The 12,322-nt window shown below is 42.5% G+C and overlaps 1 long non-coding RNA gene across 1 annotated transcript; it reads right to left on the bottom strand.

The window, feature by feature from the left end:
• Positions 1-711: 711 nt before the first annotated feature.
• Positions 712-4,189, bottom strand: LOC121067771. The gene is made up of 4 exons (XR_005818437.1): positions 4,132-4,189; positions 2,262-2,397; positions 1,324-1,632; positions 712-905 (listed from the first exon to the last, which is right to left on the bottom strand). It is a non-coding gene; the product is annotated as an uncharacterized LOC121067771 (long non-coding RNA).
• Positions 4,190-12,322: the final 8,133 nt, after the last annotated feature.

The raw sequence follows: 12,322 nt of genomic DNA, 5'->3' as shown, positions 1-12,322 counted from the left end.
AGGTGGAGGTGAGGGAGGCAGAAGCAGCCAGGAGCTCGTTTCTCTTCCCTTCTTGACAGCAGCCTCCCCGTGCTGCCTGCTCCCTGCTACACAGCAAGAGCTGTCTGTCCTGGTGGCGGCTGCCTGCAAGCAGGCATTTGCGTTTTGTAGAAAAATTCAAGGGATTTTTCAGGTTGCTTTTGAGCATCCCCAAAACATGTTTGTTGGTTTGTTTGTTTGTTTCTGCAGAGGTTTTCATTACCTTTTAAACTTACGCCTCCCTGGAGAACTGTTTCAGGAGAAAAATGCTGATCTGATCTATTCCCATCTCGTTGAGCTATGGCTACTGAATCAAACCATTAATACAGCTGGAGGATCTGGTTTGCACATGATCTAAGTGAAGCAGAAGACAGATAACTACAGCAAAAGCTCAAGAAGGGATTTCCTCCACAGGAGACTCCTAAGAGGGAAAGGACAAGTGGAAAGAAGGAAAAGCAAATGTACTGCCAGTATGTTTAAAAAGTAGCTGTCAAAATGTTCTGTACCCTGGATTTCAAGGTGCTTTCAAAGAGTCTCAGAGACCTTGTGTTAATATTGCCACCTGAACACCTCCCAACCATTTTAGACAGTTTTGCCATGTGTTTACCTGCTGTTTTCAGTGCTGGTACTCTGAGAGCAGCTGCCCACATGCAACCAACTTTCTTTTGTATTAAATGCCTAGGAGATTTATTTATTTATTCATCTGTTTTGACAAGAGTTGCAGCTCCATCTCCTACCGGCGAGCAAAACAACATAAAAGAGGCCAGAGCAAGGGAAAACATGATCTTAAAAAGGTGGGTAGGAAAGTTTTCAGCAGGAGACAACTTCAGAAGTATCACGGAGAGTGGCTGAGTAATCATCCTTAGCCTCCCACAGTGATTCACAAGCTGAAATGTTAAAAAAAAAAAAAAAAAAAAAAAAAAAAAGACAAGACAGGACTTAGCAGTACTAATACTGCAGTTCCTTGGTCCCCAGCAGTGAGGAACCACAGAGTGACTCCTCTTTTCAAATCAGTTTCCCCCCTGCATGGCTTCTGTCCAAACCCTCACTGTCCCAGCTTCTCTGGACCCTAGCAATAATTTGCGTGAGCAACCGATTTAATGAGGACTGCATGTTGCTGGCTATTTAGCTGGCTTTAGCTATAATTAGACAGCTGACAAAGACTGGCTCGGTGTGTGCTCTTTTTCTGTGATTACATATCATATTTGGTCTATTTGCAAGGCGAAAAGACAATTTTTCTTCTTCATCACTCTCCAAACTCCTCAAGGGAGTTGATAATCACATTGGCTGCTTTCTGCCACTTACCTCACTACTAGTAACAAGACATTGTCATCATTACTAAGCTGATAACTGCGTTGAAGCGACATGTCAAGGAATTTGGTCAGCCTCCTACCTATGCCAGTGTTTTCCCCCTTGTTGGAAAAGTGTTGCCTTTTGGGGGAATAACTGACAAACAGACATTTTAATTTTGAAATGCCATGATGCTTGTTTAATGGTAATGGCTGTTTGGATTGTATCTCCTGTCACACCGTGATGTCCTCCCGGATCATAGTGAAGCAGTATGACATGGGAACACTGTGGCTCCAACAGGACACAGAGATGGCAGTCAGACCCCTATGAGAAAGTGAGGACATAAGCCTGAAATGGCACTGTGTAATGATGGCTTCCACCTGCAATATTTCCTGGTTTTACTCAAATTCCTGCATTTTTTTTTTCATATGGAAGACCAAATCTTCCCATGAAATTAGGGCCTTTTAAGGAAAAACTCAATACAAATATTTTCAAACAAAAAAGGCTAGTAGAACATTTTTAGTTCACTAAAATAATCATATTATCTTCAGTAATGACCGAGAGTAATAACTTAGACTCAAAAACAATCCAGAGCAGATATTTTGAGTGAGAAGATGGCATTTCCAAGACAGTCACTTTTCCAACCACTGCTCAGCACCATACAATCAACAACAGACTCTGAGAACTATCTGCTGAAGTACTTAAAGCTATCCTTCATCTCCAGTTCACTGAGAACAGCTAGCAGAGTATTATTACCAAGATAAATGACTAAAACAAATTCCTGAAAAATAAATCCCAATTTAAAATAAATAAATAAATAAGCAAGAAAAGATTTTTGATTCCTAGTCTGTGAAATCTCCCAGTGATGGCAAAAGGAATTATAGTCTTATCAGGGTAAGGTTTCAACCGTACCAAAAATGGCCATAAATACAGAGCAAAATTGGGTGACATACTTCCACTCCACAAGCTGGAGTTGCTGCGGATCACATCACACCTCTCCAAACAGGACCTGCCCAGAAGAAGGTGGAAGGATGTTTCCTCCCAAGAGAAGCAAAAATCTTCTGTACATTTCCCTCCCAAACAGGTGGACTGAAAAGGAAATATCTCCATAGATGTTAGCCAGAAGTGGAACTATAAACACTAGGCTTTATTTCATGGCATCAGAGGTGCAGTGGAGGAATGGTAGCAAAGTCTACAAGGAAACTCTTTTCAGGGAAAAGCTGCACCGTAATTCCACAGTGACCAACCTAACTTAAATTGCTACATGTTTTCATCAGGTTGCTGCTGGCAAGAGAGCAGCAGAAAGTAACTTACCCATTTTATGAGCTTCAACCAGTTTCTACCTTTCTTCCTCTGTCAAGAATGCCCTGGCTATTGCTTAGACAGCATGTGAATCCTAAAACCTTTCCCACCGTCTCTCCTGTTTCTTTCCTTTTTTGCGTAATTCAGCACAGCCCAAGCACCTTGTAATGTTCAAAAATGATACCCCAAGGCATAATTACTAGCACCTTCCCAGTCCCCCCACCAGCTGTCCCCACTTGCCTTTTGGGCAGACCTCCTCACAAGTCAAGCGGGTCAGTAAAAATAGTTCTCCCTGTCTGCCCCACTTCTGATTCATGGTCCACTTAGGTAACGTCTCTTTCAGTTACATGGAATGGCTGGGGCCTCCTGGACCCCAGGGACATTACATCTTCATAAATAAGGAGATTTATTTACAGATATAAATCAAAACACAACATTTAGAACATGCTACAGGGAAACAGCAAAATTCAAGGAGAAGTAAAAAAGAATAATCAAAAGTCAAGGATTCTGGCCAAATTCTTCTTAAAATAGCTCTTCCAAGACATAGTGAACATTGTATCAAGCTCACGCAGGATCTCTAGCCAGCATCTTGGCTTCTTTCATGACTCATTTCACTCGGGCTGGGGAGTAACAATTTCCTCCCTAGCCACTGAGTAACATGACTAAGACTAGGTAGATGTAGCTCAACCCGTTGTGATTGATCTGGTTTGTCTGTAGGGGAAACAATGCATTTCATCAAATGCTACTGTGCATCAAGCTGTCGTCATCAAGAAAATCACCCTCTTTTGTACACGAACCCACACACCCACACACATATGTGCACGTGCAGCCCCAAGGTCAGATCATCACCTGCTAGTGTTAACATGCACGCAAACAATTACAGAGCAGACATCTGTTCAGGATGTTGCTCATTTGATCAGCATCTTCGCAGAGATGTCTGCAAGTCTTTGAAGCATTTATATTCTATCTGTGTGCTGTCTACTGCTGCACAATGATTTGTCTTTAAAGGCTCCTTATGCTGGTGCAGCATTCTTTGGCATTAATTGTTCTGGTTCAGCACTAAAGCAATGACACAGATAGAATCATAGAAAAGGGACCTTAAAAATCATCTCATTGCAACGCCCCTGCCCTGGGCAGGACACCTCCCACCAGACCAGGTTGCCCAAAGCCCCATCCAGCCTGGCCTTGAGCACTTCCAGGGATGAGGCATCCACAGCTTCTCTGGGCAACCTGTGCCAGTGCCTCACCACCCTATCAGTAAAGAACTTCCTCCTAACATTTAATCTAAACCTACCCTCTTTTAGTTTAAAGCCATTACTCCTTGTCCTATCAGCACACTCCCAGCCATAGAGTCCCTCCCCGGCTTTCCTGTAGCCCCCGCCCCCTCTACTGGAAGGCCACTGTAAGGTTTCCCTGGAGCCTTCTCTTCCCCAGGCTGAACAACCCCAACTAAGGGAGCCTGTCTTCAGAGGAAAGGTGCTCCAGCCCTCTGATCATCCTCATGGTCTCCTCTGGACTCACCGTAATACGTCCATTTCCTTCTTGTGCTGGGGGCCCCAGAGCTGAATGCAGGGCTCCAGGTGGGGTCTCACAAGAGCAGAGCAGAGGGGGACAATCAACTCCCTTGCCCTGCTGGCCACACTGCTTTTGATGCAGCCCAGGATGCAGTTGGCCTTCTGGGCTGCAAGCTCACATCGCTGGCTCACGTTGAGCTTCTCATCATCCAACACTCTCAGGTCCTTCTCTTCAGGGCTGCTCACAACAGAGGAAAGTAGGGTAGGTAGCTAGGGAAAAGTTGACCTTGTGCAGACAGACAAGACAACGCCTACTGCTTTAAATTATTGTTCTGTGGGAATTATGTAGTCCTACATGGGTCCCCTGCATGGGAGAAGGTTTTACTGATTACTATAAACAATAAATAAACAGTATATGTATCATCTCCTCTCTGCCAAGATGGTGACCATTTTAGAGAACTCAAATAATGATTTGGAAATTAACAAAAAAAAAAAAAAAAGAAAAAAACATAAGTGAGTATCTAAGTTATACTAAAATTTTAAAATGTTCCTCAGAATGAATGCCAAAGCAAAGTTTGAGTTTTTACTCTGATCTTTGAATATAGGCTGATGCAACTCCTGCTGAGGGCATTGGTAATATTTTGAGATTGGCCTCGGAGTCAATTAAAAATTAAACTGGACAATGACTGCCAAGAGGTGGTAGATGCCCTGGCCTGGTCCTCTGTCCCCGCATGTTGGTAGCACAGGAACACAGGCCTGGAAAGGGCACTGAAGAGGTCATCACGTCTGGACTCTTGCAACTGTGCACAAGTACATTCACAAATGCCATTTTTTCCTGTGTCAATCAGCTTTAAAAAAATACATTTGAAATACCTTATCCTGGACTTCGCCGTGCCAGACTTCAGATGGCAATGGTAACTCACAGACATCACAGCGCCTTTCTACAGTCTGCCTAATGGCTCCTCTTTGTGTGGGCTGAGAGCCAGGCAACCTTATGTGACCTTCAGCATTGTCTGTGCTGTGTACCCATCTTGGGCCCCTTCTCCATGCCATCACCACTCCACTGTGGTGGCCACTGTGGCACGGACAAGAAGAAGGGAAGAACAGCCATGGTCACCTGCTTGGACTGGGGCAGCTGCTGGGCTCTCCTGGGGACCTCCCATGGAGCAGTGACAGACGTCTGGTCTGAGAGTCTTAGGTATGCTGTGACTGAGAGCACCTTCCCCTGGGGGCTTTTGGGGATCTCACTGGGTGCACAGGGGAGGCTGCAGAAAAGTGAGGAAGGATGAGAAGTGGGGAGGAATGTGAGGGGACAAATAGAGACAGAGGAAAGAGATAAGAAATAAAAGTACTAACAGAAAAGGGAGGGAGGAAGAGAGGGAGAAAGGGAGGGAGGAAGGGAAGAAGGAAGGGAGGAAGATAGGGAAAGAAAAAAAAAAAAGACCAAAAGAAAAGGAAAAAGAAGAAAGGAAAATGACATGCATACCCAATACGCACACAAACAAATTTTCCACCCACACATTTGGCTAATGCTGCCCATGCCAGCAGCCGAAGCACCACACAGCGTGGGCTGTGCCTCACTCCAACGGCTTGCAGAAGACCCACGGAGCACCCACACGCCCCCAGGCTCCCCTTGGGGAGCAGCAGGTTCCCCACACGTGTTAGAGCCATGTAGCCAAAGCAGCAGCATTTCCTGACTGCAAGCGGCCCTGCACTGGCATGTGGACTCGCACCATCGCGGCTGCGTGTCAAAATGGAGGCAGGGCCGCACCCAGCGCAGGGGCAGCTGAAGCCGGCCCTCTTGCCTTTATTGCCCGTGCTGTATTTCTCACCAGAGCTGATATTTCATGCCTCTTAGCCGTGGCCATCGTGCTGTGGTGGCTGTGGTTTGCAGCTCGCTGGGCTGAGGCAGAAGGGGGAGGAGGGAGGCATGGCTGACACTTCATTCAGTGATCGCAGGCCTCCTCTGAGGCTCAGACTTTGCAACAAGACATTGGCAGGCCCGTGTAGAGAAATGATTTCATCCATGTATGAATTAAGCCAAAGAACACAGTACTTGTCCCTTTGGTGTTTATTTTAAAATAATTATTACATGTTCCCTTTTCTTTCAGGAACATTAAACACAATGCTGCACATTATTTTGTTCGGGACGGTTGCAGATGGCTGTGTTGAGGGAGAGTCAGTGGCAAATACTGACATATGCACCATGGCAAGAACTCAAAAATGAACTCCTCATTCCCTTCAGTCTGAGGAATGCTGAAGTCCAATACCATTTTTGGGGAAATTGAGATCAATAGCAGTTAGTTGGTTTATTTGACTGTTGATTTTCTAGTACCAGGCCACCAATTCTGTTGTATTTCTACTCTTTAAATGGAGTGCAGAGCTTTAAAACAAAGTGCCAGCATTTGGTAGCAAGAGAGGCTTCCCTCGAGCAGCTTTCCTCTCAAAAACATGCAGTGGTTTGAAAATGTGGTTGCAAAATGTGGACAATGTGCACGGGAGTTATTAATGTTCACAAGAAAATGTGCTGCTTCATCTCCATTATAGTCATTAACCACAGCTGTGGTTTTGCAAGTGAGGAAGCCTACTCTCATTCTTAGAGCTCAGATTTGGATGTTCACAGAGACACAGGTAGTTCCTAGAATACCCTTCCCAGCTATAATGTGAACATACACAGACACTGGAAAAAAGACTTTCTTTTATCTTAATGGATCTAACACACAGATTTCAGAAGGAATTTAAAACAAGGCTTTAATGTCAGATGTTTCATATGGACCACATTTCTCACAGTAAAAAGGGAATAATATATATATATATATTTAAGAAAAAAAGAAAAAAAAAAAGAAAAAAAAAAGACAATACACTGTCCAGGAAAACAAAGCAAGCCAGCCAGCTCTACAACCATTTCACTAGGAGACGGCTCCAGAGTCGTTCCAGTACTGGCAGTACAGCTAAGCCAGAGTTCTCCTATAAGCCAGATGACACAGTTGGAAAAATATATTCCAGAGCTTGTTATCCATCCCCTGGAGCTGCCAAAGTTGCCCATATGGGACCACAGGTGTTGGCTCAACCCACAGAGGAAAAGGATGGAAAAAGACAGCAAGATGAAGAATATCAGGAACTGTGGCAGAAAGCATCATCAGGCCAGTGCTGAAGTTGCTACAAGTGCCAATTTCTGGTGGAAGGACTGTGATCACTATGAAGCCCAGCTCAGGTAAGAGAGTACTTACAGATACATGTATGGGTGTCTATTTAAAAACCCAACATATAACCTGTAAATCCAGCCAGGGATGTTCCATTTTTGAACAGGTATGAACATGACACTTCTCAAAAAATTGCAGAAACAGAGCACAAGAAAGCACAGCCTTCAGCTTCGGTTGCAAAGGGCCTCCCTTTGGCAGTTTCCCACAAAGAAGCAATTCCCAAAGTTCTGTTAAGATAAGTCTACTTATAGTGGTGTGGACAGGCCAGTGTGCTGTACCCCAAATTTCAAGCTGCAACCCAGCTCCTGTCAGGAAGTTATATAAATGTATTAGTGCAGCAGAGTGCCCAAACTAACTACCATGCTGAAATGCAGGATATATTAACCAGAGCTCATCGTTGTGTGGCTTCTGGAGCTGAGACCAGAGGAGCTAAGGTCTCTCTGAACCATGCAGATATAACCAGGGAGGAATTCACTTAGCACCTGCACAGGTCTGATCTTTCTTCCAAGCAAGTGAACTAAAGCAGAGTTGTTCTTGACTAAGTGCAACATACCTGGATTTCAGATCCACAGCGTGGCCTGAGGCTGTTGGCTGCAGATGAGACAAATCCCTAGCAGCACACAGATCAGCACTATATTTGTCATTGGGAATCAAGCATGGGAATTTTAGCATCAAAAGTACAAAAGCACAGCACTTGAACAGGAACAGAGCCTCTTACATTGCCAGCTTGAACCATCCAAATGTTACAGACAGGTTCCCATAGTCATGAGCTTGTCTTTAAATAAAAATCACACCACGAGATATGATTTTAATAACACATTTGGGGTTGATTGCATTTACTTTCTGGGGTTTTAACCACTGGGGTCCACTTCTAAACATTTTCACAACAGGAAGGCTCAGAATATGTTATTTTATGTTATTTTTCAAATGAAAGCTGAGGTTCTTATGCATTCATCTTAACTCCAGGAGCTGTGTTTTTTAAGGCACACACCAAATGTCAAGAGACTCACAATAAAATCACAAGAATTGGCAAGACCGCCTTCGTTGGCTTTGGGGAATGAGCAGGTTGTTGTTGGAGCCACACATTAGAGGGAGACATATTCACATGTTCTTAACCAGTGAATTATGCACAGAGGTATAATGGCATTCTGCCCAACACTGACATACAGCAACAAGAACAGGATGCACAAAATTCCCAGGCCTCTTAAGCTAATGGAGCTTTGTTAGTCTCCCTAACAAGGGAACCAATGACATAACCTGTCATAAACATGTTGGGACCATTATAGACACAGACATGAGATATATTTAACTATTAAAAAATTTAATAACCAAAAAGACAACTGCGTAATCTGCACATTACACTCACAAAAAGGAAATAAAAGTAAAATGAACTGGAACGTGTGTCTGGAGAGAGAGAGGCCTGAAGACCTTTCAGAGAAATTCTTCTAAGACCTGCTTCAGCAGGAAAGCACTCCTATCCTCCATTCTCTTTGGTGCTTTGTAGGAGCCATACGTTTACAGCTTTTTCTCTTTTTTTTTCTTTTTTTTTTTGGGGGGGTGGTGTGTGTAATTGAATGGCCCATAAACCAACAATGGGACATTTTGCTTAATAGCTAGTAGCTGAATATAGCTCAGCAGGCTTTTCAAGTAAGGAGAGGAAGCTGGGAGCAGAACTTCATCTTCCCTATTGACAGGACAAAAACAAATGCATCTGCATCTTTGTGTCCACACTAGCTACGTACCATTACCTGGGATCAAGACAAAGTCCAATCAAGTCAATAAACTGGTCCTTCTTTTTCTTTCACCTAAGTGCAAACACTGAAGTGACACACAGAATATGGCAGAACAGAGTGATCTGCTCTTTTTTTCATCTGCCTTTGGCCTTAAAATCATTGTAGATTTATTTGCAACATGAAAACTGACTTAAACTTATTTAAATAGTACTATGCTTACAATGCATTTGAGGAGGGGGTAATTTGGGGTATGGAGGTTTTTATAAATCATGTCACTTATGTTTTGCTGTCTCTATAGAGGACATGTTTAGCTGCATAATAACTCACTGAGGTTTTGTCAAGATCAATTTACATTTGTCAGATGCTCTGCAGTCTTCAGACAAAAGCGATAAATAATGGCACTGTACCAGTATTTTATCTTTTTTAATGTTATGATTTACAGCTCATAGAATGGGAAGAAGAGGCAGTGGAGTGATGTATTTCTCTCCCAGCTGCAAGCCCTGATCTTCTCAAGAGAGGAACCAATGTACAAAACTCAACAATATCTATCCCTAATACCAAAATAGAGATTGAAAAAAAACTCTCTGAGGTGCCTAAAAGTCTGTATCTAATTTATGGGTAATTTACAATGGAAATAGACTATATAAAAATGTATACAAATTTGTAGCCTTGCACATCAGGGCAGATAAATAGTTTAACTACAAAATAACGAACACGAAGTGTCTCTTGTGAGCTGCCAGGTAGACAATTTGATTGCCCAGATTTCATTAAACTCAAACCAGAGAGAGCTAGAAGTCTTCCAAACATTCTTTAACTCTATCAAGTGTGTCGGTGCTCTACAGCCGATGACAATATATTTCACCAGAGTTGCCAAAAAATTGTTTAATTTTAAGCGATGCCTGTATTGCATTACTTTTTAGAAGTTGAGCCAGCATGTAGGGCACGATTGACTCTGTAGAAGAATAAGCCCATTGCCAATGTTTTCTTTGCATCCGAAAAAACAATTTCACACAGCCATTCCTTAAAACAAGGAGAAAAACAACAAAAACAACAATAAGACCCCTGTTGTGTTCTTCTCTCCTCTAGCCCTCAAACCAGCTTTGCTTTCCCAACCTTGCCAATCAGACTCAAGCGAGTGAAGAGTTACAGAGAATGTCTGTGCTGCCAAGAGCTATTTCCAGTGGACTTTGATCAAGTGATGCTGTAATCCCTAATGGGAAGCATACTTCATTTATAAGGTATTCTTTGGTGTCATTCCCAAGGAGCAGGCATACAAGTTTTTGAGCAGCAGAGCTCTTTCTCTACAGAAAGTGCTACATTTGAGAGAGGGTAGCACTACCATGTTCAACTTGGGTGCTCAGGCCTGCCTAGATAAGTGTGCTTTTGGCATTAGTCATTGCGATGGTCAGAAGAGGCAGCGGTGGTCATTGACTCTTATTGCTAGAATTTCTTCAGACACAGCCCTCTACCCAACAGCACTGACTAATGCGCAGCAGTGTATTTCATTTTTATCATTTCCAGAGGGGAACACAACAACAGGCTGTTCTGACATTTGCACTTTGCTGCAACTTTGTTGAATTTAAGAGACTGGGGTTATTCTTCAGAAATGTATTTTATTTTCCCTGAAGTTTTATTCCAAGACCAAGGACAATTAGCTCACATTTTAACAAGGAAGCAATTAAAGAGCATGACGTTCATAAAAATGATTTATTGTGCTATTAAATTAGGATGAAAATCATCAAAGTTCATAATAGCCAAAGAAAAACAAATATAAATTATCTTCATACTCAGTTTGTACCCCGATGCTTATCAGCCTGAAACGCGTGCATTTATTCTCCAGTGCTGCTGTGCAATTTCTGTCATTGTATCTCGCTGTTTGGAAAACTCATCATTTTCATTCCGTGCTGAATAGCATCCTTTTAAATTGAAAAAGTTTAAACAGCCCTTATCTGCTTAAAACTTCCTCCAAAAATAGGCTAAGCTTCCAGAGTAAGGGCGTTCTGTGCACCCCCAGGCAAACCTGCTGGAACCAGATGCTTGACTGGACACAAGGAAAGCCTCCTGCCCCCCAAAACCCTCTGCTTCTTCCATCTGTCAGTTGTCTATGAATTTCTGAAAATGTCCACTCTCTTAAATATTAAAAACTTTTTTACTTGCACTTTCACTTTTTTTCATTAACAATTCCACTATTTTCACATGTAAACCAAAAAGATATTTTCACTGAAACAGCAGTTACAGACTAACACATCCTGTTCCCATTTTCCTCCCCAGTATATTTTAAAATATCATGTCTCTACTTAATACAAGATATAAATATGTTAATAACTCCACAAGAAAAGAAGAAGCAATGCAAACACATGTCATAGTGGCCGCATTATGAAACCAGAGCTCAAGACTTTCTTCACCACTGGCTGCCTCTGTGATACTAGAGAAAAAAAAAAAAAAAAAAAAAAAAAAAAAAGTTTTCTGTGTCTTAGATTTGTTCTTATTGAAATAAGAACATATTAACTCCTTCATAGGATTATTGTCTGCAAAACGTTTGAGCATTTTCTACAAAGAGCTATGCCCTCTAAGTCAATCAAGGGGGTTACCTTTTGTACCAATATGTAGAAGTCCCTTTTAGCAGCCTCCTGCTCTTCCCTAGCATCTTTCGTGAAAATCCTTCCTGCATCTCACTGCCAGCCCTCATATTTTGACACAGAGCAGCCTTCAAAGTCCAGCAAAAGCTGCATCCCTGCAGAAGGTCCATTTGCCAGGTTTAGGTTTCCAGGTTTAGGGATCCTTCCATTCCATATCAGAGGTTGCAAGCCTGCTAGCCCTCCTTTACATTACAAGGTGATGAGAAGATCCACCTGACTGAGAATCATAAATAAGGCCTCCTGAGCAGTGAAATCATCAGGAAAAATCTATCCCTGACGTTTAGATAACCTGCGCTCCTATCCAGGACCCAAATCTGAAGCATGTGGGAAAGCAGGTCTTAGAAAGTGAGTGCTTTACTTATTAATCACTGGAAAGATTCCTGATTTAGATGCCCGAACTTCATCGCAGTGACAGGGTTCATTATACATTTAATTTGGGGGAATTGTCCATCTATTTAACTACATGTTAAACTTACTTGCTGAATCGGAGCCTGTGTTTTAAAGTTGTAATAAATCTCTATTAGTCTGGATACCGTTTCTCTTGCTATAGTTTGGTAAACATTTATTTATTAAAAATCTGAACTTTACAATTTGCAAGCAATTTTTATAGATGCCTTATAAAG

Source organism: Cygnus olor, chromosome 3 (genome assembly GCF_009769625.2).
Source record: "Cygnus olor isolate bCygOlo1 chromosome 3, bCygOlo1.pri.v2, whole genome shotgun sequence".
NCBI classification, from domain to species: domain Eukaryota; kingdom Metazoa; phylum Chordata; class Aves; order Anseriformes; family Anatidae; genus Cygnus; species Cygnus olor.
The sequence above is the reverse complement of the archived record's forward strand: the minus strand, read 5'-3'. Positions and strand labels throughout refer to the sequence as shown.